The sequence below is a fragment of the Grus americana genome, unplaced genomic scaffold, assembly GCF_028858705.1.
Source record: "Grus americana isolate bGruAme1 unplaced genomic scaffold, bGruAme1.mat scaffold_580, whole genome shotgun sequence".
In the NCBI taxonomy this organism is placed as follows: domain Eukaryota; kingdom Metazoa; phylum Chordata; class Aves; order Gruiformes; family Gruidae; genus Grus; species Grus americana.
The window spans coordinates 31,842-40,775 of NW_026561815.1; the positions used below are offsets into that span (position 1 = coordinate 31,842).

General features: G+C 53.3%; 1 long non-coding RNA gene across 1 annotated transcript; it reads left to right on the forward strand.

Annotated features, from left to right (window-relative positions):
• Positions 1-464: 464 nt before the first annotated feature.
• On the forward strand, positions 465-7,485 carry LOC129200860 (uncharacterized). The gene is made up of 6 exons (XR_008575133.1): positions 465-573; positions 1,467-1,529; positions 2,944-3,192; positions 3,985-4,174; positions 5,781-5,953; positions 7,335-7,485. It is a non-coding gene; the product is annotated as an uncharacterized LOC129200860 (long non-coding RNA).
• The last annotated feature ends 1,449 nt before the right edge of the window (positions 7,486-8,934 follow it).

Sequence of the window (8,934 nt, forward strand, 5' to 3'; positions counted from 1 at the left end):
AGGGTTGGGTGGAATAGCAAGAAGAGGGTCCAGTTAGTGTGTCAGTATGGCCAGTCTGGAATTGTTTGGCTCTCGCTCGGCATCTGGCTGACTTGTTTAATTTTTTGGGGGTTTTGTTTTTTTTATTTCCAGATGCAGAGAGAGAGGAAGCGCACCAAAGAGCAGCACAGGAGGGGAGCAGAGCGCCGTAAGGAGGTGGGTCGATCATTTGAGGTGAGCTCGAGGAATGGCGAGGGCGATTGTGGGAGCGGTGACTTCTGACAAACATAGGAGTAATTTTGTGTCTCTTGGCGTCTTAGGTGCTGCAAGTGAGGACAGCTGCACGGTCCATCTCTGGACCGAGCAGGTGAGCAGAAAGACACGGTGCTTCTGAGGAAGGGGGTGTCATGGGAGAGGTTGGTGTTGGCCGGTTGATGCAACGCTGACTGACAGTGCTGTTTTGTTTGTGTTCTGTTTTCTATTGTAGCTGATGAAGAGGCACCGGGCAATTGCAGGAACATCCCAGTTAGCCAATGCGCGGTGGTGATGTTTTTGTTGCTGATGGATTCGGATCCCCGGCCCTCGGAAAGCTAAGTTGAGGGACCATGGCCAGGGAGGGAGCGAGTTTGGGGGTCGTGGTGGAGGGGTTTTATGGCTAGCGCCGGGGCGAGGGCTGTCTGGGAGCAGTTCCCCTTGGCTGGGCAAAGGGAGCGGGTTACATGTCACCACGATGCTAGACCGGGCAGGGCAGTTGCAGCCTGTGTTATGTCTGCGTGTCTCGTCCTGTGTGTCTTAGCCCTTCCTTGGGTCTCAACGCCCTCTTGGCGCTCGAGGGGCATGGCATGCTTCTCGGGCGCCGTCCCTAGGCTCTCGAACGCTGGTACTTGTTAGCGTACCGCCAATCGGGCGCTTCTTTTCTCGCATAGCGAGATTACGGCGTGGATCATTCTTGCGTGTCGGAAGTTTCTGGAGGGTCCTCTATTTGCAGCGCTATACCAGGCTGCGTTCGGAGCTCTGCTCTCCAGCTATCCGTTTTCAGGGACTGGGTCTTCCTCCCTGCATCCTTACCTCCTTAGGTCTTGAAGACGGGCTTCTTGCTGCCCCCATCATCTCGGTTTTGACAGTAACTTCTTATAACGGGCCATTTACGGTCAATTCTCTTCTGGGGTTGCCATAGAGCTTCCTCACCTGGGTGTCGTGCCCTATAGGTCGCCTTGCTCGGCAGCCTCTCCGGTCCGGGAGTCATTCCTCTCGCTAAGAGTGTTCTCTCGTTTGTGAGTTGCGTTGTTTGTAGCGTTCTGTGTAGCGTCTGTCTCTGTGTGTGGTGTGTGTGTGTGGAGCTGCTCTGCCCAGGGCTGTCGAGTCGGGGATAGGCGGAATAGCAATAGGAGTGTACGGTTAGCGTGCCGATACGGCCAGTCCGGAATTGTTTGGCTCTCACTCGGCATCTGGGTGACTTGTTTGATAACTCGGTGTGATTTTTCCAGATGCGGACTGGCTAGATGCCCACCGACGAGCGGCAGAGGAGGAGAGCAGAGCGCCGTAAGAAGGTAGGTCCGGACAAGTTTGGGAGTTGCAGGGGATGGCTTTTAAAGTTAGCGTACGGGAGAGGGCTGTCCGGGAGCGGTCGCCTTCGGGTAGGCAAAGGGCGCGGGTTACTCGTCGGCACCGTGCTAGACCGCGCCGGGCAGGGCGCTTTCAGCCCGCGTGCGGTTTTGTCGTGTAGGTTGCGTTGTCTGTCTTATGCTGTACGCCGCAACTCCCTCAGGTCTCGATGCCTCCGCTGCTTTTTGTGATCACCAGGTACCTTATTAGATCTCATGAGTCTTGAATATCTGTGCTCATTGGTATTGAGCTCATCAAGCCAGTTTCTCTCTTGTAGTTATAGCTTAAAGCATAGCTCTGTTTGGCGTGTATTGTGTCGTAGATGTTTCTGAGCAGACGTCTATTGCGGCGCCCAGCCGGGCGCTGCCAGCAGCTCCTCCGAGCGTTACGTTTGCCCTGAGTTCTTTTCTCAGGTTTCATTCCCCACGTTTTTAAAGGCCTTAGATCTTAAAACCCGGCCTCTGATGCATCTGTCATTTCAGTTTTGACAGCCTCTTTCTCTCGCCGGCCAAGGCCGTCGTCTCTTTCCCGGGGCCGCTATAAAGCACCCGCAACGTTGCGGTGCCATAGGGCTTCCTCGCCAGTCTTACCTTCGCCACGGTAGCCGTTCTTGCTCGCGGCCTTCTCGTGTCTCAGGGTTGCGTTTGCAGAGTCTGTGCGCCGTGTCGGGGTCGGAGCCGCTCCCCCCGGGGGTGTAGCAATGTTAAAGACAGGGGTAGCATAGCTTTGTGGCGTGGCGGTAAAACATTGGCGTGACCGGATTCTTTTGGTGAAGACGCTACAGTCCATCTGTGGGCAAGTACCTGTAGACAGCTGTCACAGTTTCATTGCATTGGCGGGGGTCAGAAGCTGTACTCTGGCCTTCTGGGAGCAGCAGTTTGTGCGGTAGTGGAGTGGGTTCAATCTCACATGTGCCTTAGTTGGTATATTTGGGGTTTGGTGTATCTCTTCTCTGTTTGTTTTAGCTCTAGTTAGAAGGCTTATGCAGAAAAGATGACAGACCTTTCGGTCTCATCAAGCTACCGGTCAGCGGCCACCGCCTTACTTTGCACAGTTTGTTTGGGTTTGTCAGAGGCCGAGCGACAAGCCGTGCGTCACAGGCCCCCGGAAGAGGCGAGAGGAGCGCCAGACAAAGGCGGGCCGGCGTCCGACGTCAGCGGATCGGCGTGTCGGCGACTCCGCCTAGTTCACGGTTTTCCGGTTGTATTTTCTAGGCGCGAATCGATGCGCGAACGGGATATCCGCACCGGAGCGAACTTAAGCGAGGCGAGCGATGACCGGCGCGCTGACGTAGCAGTTTTCTGAGGTGTCGTATTATAGACGTAGCTAAAATCACATCCCGTCCTTTGAGTTTTGCAGGTGGCGGTCAGGCCTCGGCACGGCAGGCCGAAGAATCCGACTCCGAGCGGCTGAGGAAAAGGGACAGGCGAGAGGAAGGCGTTTCCAAGGAGGGCTTCGTCGCAGCGGAGGTCGACGCCGGGCGGCACGTCGGCGACCGGCGACGCTCTGTCTCGTGAGGGATGAAGCGGAACCTGGGGGATGGGGGAGCGTCCCGGTTAGATGACCTTTTCCCCATGAGAAGGGAATCTGGATTCTGCCCTCTGAAAGGTAATTTAAGGGGCAAAAATGGTGGTTGGGGGCAGGGCCAGCAGGGGTTTAACGCCAGGGTAGCAGAGGGCTATTTAGTCTGCCTCGAGTCTAGGGACAGATAGGGGTCCCGGGTCCATCGTGCCGGATATAAACATTCTGGCCTCTCTCAGCGTTGCAGCGTCATTTCCGTGATCTGTGCTTTGTCATGTGTATGGCGCCTTACGGCAGGTCTCTAGGTTCTGCCGCACGCGCTCGGCGAGCATCCGCGGGGTCCGCGACGCCTCGTCGCTTCGGAATACGGCCCGTCGAGCGTTTCTCGTCTCGCGATCGGAGCTTAAAGCGCACCTCGCATCGCAGATGTTTCTGCGAGGTGGCCTTTGTGGAGGTGGTGCGTGCCAGACTCACAGTCGTGCTCTAGAAACTTCCGCCTCAATTGAAGTTTGATACCATCTTTCATCCCTGTATGCTGTGGGATGCCGGACTAGTCTAGTCTTGTTGGTGCCGAATACAGGGCCATTTTGACCCAGCAGAAGGGGCCTGGGGGAGTCCAGCTTGGGCGAGAGCAGGGATTGAGCAACTTGCTTATCTTGCACTGATAAGCACCGGACCTGAACAGGGGCAGGAGATGAGCAATTTGTTCATCTTAACAAGATGCGGCGTCTGACGGGTCTACTCCTTAATCAACTAAGTGACGCCTGGGGTGAGGGGGAGCCTCCTTCGCAGCTCGACCTTACTTTGGTAAAACTAAACAGACCACCGCTCCTCTGTACTGAACATGTTTGTTCTCCGCCACTTCCCCCCCCCCCCCAGCCCCGACCAACTGCACAACAAGCCTTGTTAAGGGCCAGTCGGCACACAATACCTGACTTAGTCCCACCTCGCCAAAAGTATAAATCTGGCATTCAGAATCCTCTTTTTTGAGGACGAGAACTCCAACTATCTGGACAGGTTGACGGGCCTGGACCTCTCTCTCTCCTCCCCAAGCAGGGACGCCTCTTTGGTAAGACTTGCGCCTCCGATTATGTTGGATGTTACCCTGGGAAAACTATCATTAACAAAAGCGCTGAACTATTAACTTGAGCTCAAAATTGTTGCAGTAAGTGCATTTATCAACGGCAGTTCCAAACTTTTTATATCTGTCGCCTCAATAAACTACCTATTTTTCTTTTCAACTTTGCGAAACTGTTTCAGTGAAAGTCCTTAGTGGGGCTCTGACAGGCAAACGTTGACTCTGATCTGTGGCTACACACATAATCCTTTAGATGTAAACCGTTGACCAAGTCTGGGACTAAGACTGGACCTAGCCGCACCTAGGCTCCTCTCTGCGAAGGAGTTTAGAAAGCAAGGGGGTCCTTTCTGAACCTCGTGACTCAACGGGAGGGCCTCCCTCAGCCACACATCAGACTCGTACCCTTTCACACAACATATGCTTAGAGGCTTGTGTCTTAAAGCCTAGCTTCTCACACACACCCCCGTTGTTCTGGTGTTGTGTTGCCTTGCTGCAATTTGTGTTGGTTTTGACCACCATCTGAGACGTCTTGTTTTGTAGCGCTTTGTGTTGTATTGCCTTGCGCAGCCCTGTCTTTGGCTGGGTATTGCATTGCGCTACTCTGTATTCGTATTGCTTGCCAACGGAGACCGCCTCGCGTTACGTGGGCCTGCGCTCTGCCACGCCTTGCGCCGCTCTGCCTCACGTTACGTGGGCCCGTGCCCTGCCTTGCCCTGCGCCGCTCTGCCTTGCCGCTGCCTGCCAATGGAGACTGTCTTGTGTTCAGCGACCCGGTCCTCTGTGTTGCGTTGCGCGGCTCTGTCTTTGTACTGCCTGCCAATGGAGACTGTCTTGTGTTCAGCGACCCGGTCCTCTGTGTTGCGTTGCGCGGCTCTGTCTTTGTACTGCCTGCCAATGGAGACTGTCTTGTGTTCAGCGACCCGGTCCTCTGTGTTGCGTTGCGCGGCTCTGTATTTGTACTGCCTGCCAATGGAGACTGTCTTGTGTTCAGCGACCCGGTCCTCTGTGTTGCGTTGCGCGGCTCTGTCTTTGTACTGCCTGCCAATGGAGACTGTCTTGTGTTCAGCGACCCGGTCCTCTGTGTTGCGTTGCGCGGCTCTGTCTTTGTACTGCCTGCCAATGGAGACTGTCTTGTGTTCAGCGACCCGGTCCTCTGTGTTGCGTTGCGCGGCTCTGTGTTTGGCTCTGTATAGCGTTGCGCGGCTCTGTCTTTGTACTGCCTGCCAATGGAGACTGTCTTGTGTTCAGCGACCCGGTCCTCTGTGTTGCGTTGCGCGGCTCTGTATTGCATTGCCTGGCTCTGTATTTGTATTGCCTGCCATTTGAGACTGTCCAGTGTTACATAGCGTTGTGTTAAGGCATGCTTTATATTTGGTTGTATATAGCATTGCAGTGCTTGGCGTTGCCTGGTGTTCGGTATGGCTCTTGTTGCATTTGGGTGGTTGGGCATTGCAGAGCCGGCATAGAGAGCGGCCCCAGCCCAGGATGGTAATCTGTCAGTACAGTCGGTTGGGGCGGAGGTCGTACGGGCCGTTTTGCGAGGCAGAGGGTAATTGTCGGCCAGCCGGCCCTAGAGCCCTTCCGTTGTGGTTTTCAGGTGCCACGGCACGATTTGGATTCCCGCACGACAGCCTCGAGTGAGGTTTTTGTGGAGTATCCAAGCAACAGCGAAGGAGCGGTGCAGTTAGCAAGGCATCTTCCCTGGTCCCTGCCTATGAGCGCTAACTCTACAGAGTCAGGCGGAGCGGCGATGCTGACTTAAGGGACAGGGTGAGGCCGTTCCACAGATGGGCCAAGAATCGGGGCCGTGGCCCGTTGTGGTGGGCGGGTGGCAGAATGGATGTGCGTTTGGGTGAGGGGTGGAGCGTCAGGTTGTGGCGGTGCCTATTTTTGTGTGTGTTGGGCTGTGTGTGTGTGTTGTGTAATTTTTTTCTTCCAGGCAGAGCAAGCTAGTTTGCTTTTTGAAATTAGAATAAAAAAAACCCCAGCTGGGGGATTTTTTTTTTTTCCTCCCCCGGCTGGGTTTTTTTTTCCCCCGGTCCCGGCCGCTCCGCGAGGCGATGTTCGTCGCCAAAGTTTGGAGGGCGGTGCGGTTCGGGCCGGGGTTTTTGCCAGGCAGGGCGAGAGATGTAATTGTGATGGTGTCTCCCGGGAACGGCGTTCCCGAGGAGCGCCGGAAGGAGGGGGCGATGTCCGGTCGCGGTGGAATGGACGTGTGTTTGGGTGCGGGGTGGAGGGTGAGGTGGTGGTGGTGCCTAATTTTGGGGGTGGGGGTGGGGGGTGTGCTGTGTATTTTTTTTCTTCCAGGTAGAGCAAGCTCGTTTTGCTGTTTGAGATTAGAATAAAAAAAACCCCAGCTGGGGGATTTTTTTTTTCCTCCCCCGGCTGGGTTTTTTTTTCCCCCGGTCCCGGCCGCTCAGCGAGGCGACGTTCGTCGCCAAAGTTTGGACGGCGCTGCGGTTCGGGCCGGGGTTTTTGCCAGGCAGGGCGAGAGATGTAATTGTGATGGCGTCTCCCGGGAACGGCGTTCCCGAGGAGCGCCGGAAGGAGGGGGCGATGTCCGGTTGCGGTGGAATGGACGTGTGTTTGGGTGCGGGCTGGAGCGTGAGGTGGTGGTGCCTAATTTTGGGGTGGGGGTGGGGGGTGTGCTGTGTATTTTTTTTCTTCCAGGTAGAGCAAGCTCGTTTTGCTGTTTGAGATTAGATTAAAAAAAAACCCCGGCTGGGGGATTTTTTTTTTTTCCTCCCCCGGCTGGGTTTTTTTTTTCCCCATGTCCTGGCCGCTCTGCGAGGCGACGTTCGTCGCCAATGTTTGGACGGCGCTGCGGTTCGGGCCGGGGTTTTTGCCAGGCAGGGCGAGAGATGAAATTGTGATGGCGTCTCCCGGGAACAGCGTTCCCGAGGAGCGGTCCTCTGGAGTTTTGTATTTGCCTGTGATTGAGGTAGTAGTGTTAACACTAGTAGCAGTGTTGGTTTTGAAGGCAAAGGGTGTTGGGTGTTAAAGTGACCAGTGTTGAGGAGGAGCAGGTGGGCATGCAAGAGGGTGTAATGGATGTTTTAGAAGGATGGGATTGTAAAGGTTTTGCCTGAGCAGTGTAGATTCTTGTGTAATAATGTAAACTAACGAAGGTGTTTGGTGTTATTCTTTAAAGGCAGGGAATCAGAGTAGCTATCCAGGTGACTGCAAGCTGCACGTGTTTGGCCAGGGGTTGGAATCAGAGGATCCAGATTCCATTGTAGTAGAAAGCTCTGGAACGAGAAAAATGTTAAGTGAAGCAGGAGAGATTGACTGTCAATGTGCCTGAGCTAGTAATTGTCATTGCTCTGAGTCCTTGCCATGGTGATAGTGCATCAATGGAAACATCTGTATTAATGCCTAATGTTGTTGATCTTTAAAGAAAGTATCAATAAAGGTGAAGTAATAAAGAATGATTTTTTTTTGTTGTGCCGGTAGTGAAATGTTTGCGTGTCAGTCATTATTTGGGTGTTATTGTTTGTGTTTGAGTTTTGTCCTAAAGGAGGGGCAGGAAATTAATTTGTGTGTCTGTTGTCAGTGTTGTGTTTGTCTTTGTGCTTCTGTGTCCCTGGTGGCCTTTAATGTTCTGTCTTTTGTTTACACACATATTGTGAACAAAAATATTACTTTAAAAAAAAAATGTAGTGTAGTTAAAATAAAAATAATGGTTTAAAGGAAAAAAAAAATTATAAGCAGCAGTAGAACATGTCACCTCCCTGGGAGTAGTAGTTTAAACAAACAAAAAAAAAAAATTAATAAAATAAAAAAATCTACTCCCAGGGTGCGTGAAATTTTCTACTGCTGCACCAGACTTATTATTTTTAATTTTTTATTTAGATATATGTATACATATATAATAATACAACCCTATACAGCACAAAATCGTTCAGTTTACCTGTACAAACCCCCCTCAATTACAGGAAAACTACAGAAATAAGAATTTCCACTGTATACCGCCCTTCCAGGACCTAACCCAACCCTAGAAGTACCGGTACCCACACTAGACAGGAACCAAAACCCGTCCCGTCCAGCAACCCCCTCCACTCTCTATGATACCGAGTCCTCCAAGCCCTCCATTTTGAAAACCTCTATGACCGGAAGCGCTACTCTGTGGTCGGAAGTCCTCCGGGAACCAGGAAGTCCTCCAACGCCTCCGGAACCCTCCTCTCTATGACCGGAAGTCCTCCATCGGACCCCTGAAGTCCACCAACTCCGACGGGAAACATTGTTCCGACAACCCGGAAGTGCCCTCAAACACTAATAAAATCATCCCCCGCCCCCGGAAGTCCTCCAGACACCCCGGAAGTCCGCCAATTCCGGCTAGAAACAGCCCGCCCCGCGACCGGAAGCCCCCTACATAACCCAGAAGTCGGCCATTTTGAAAAACTGACCTTACAGGGTGGAGCCTACAGTTGCAACCAGACCCCTAGGCAGGGCCCACGGTTAGGGGAGGAGCCTAGGGTACGGCCTAGCATTACAGCACCCATTACAGTCCAGGGTTAGGGTTGCGGCTATTAGGGTTACAGCAGCTATTAGGGCGTTAGGGCGTTGGGGTTGGGGTTAGGGTTAGGGGTTAGGGTTAGGGGTTGGGGTTAGGGGTTAGGGGTTAGGGTTAGGGTTAGGGTTAGAGTTAGGGCCATTAGGGTTAGGGCCATTAGGGTTAGGGCTAGGGTTTAGGGGTTGGGGGTTGGGGGTTAGGGGTTAGGGTTAGGGGTTAGGGTTAGGGTTAGGGGTTA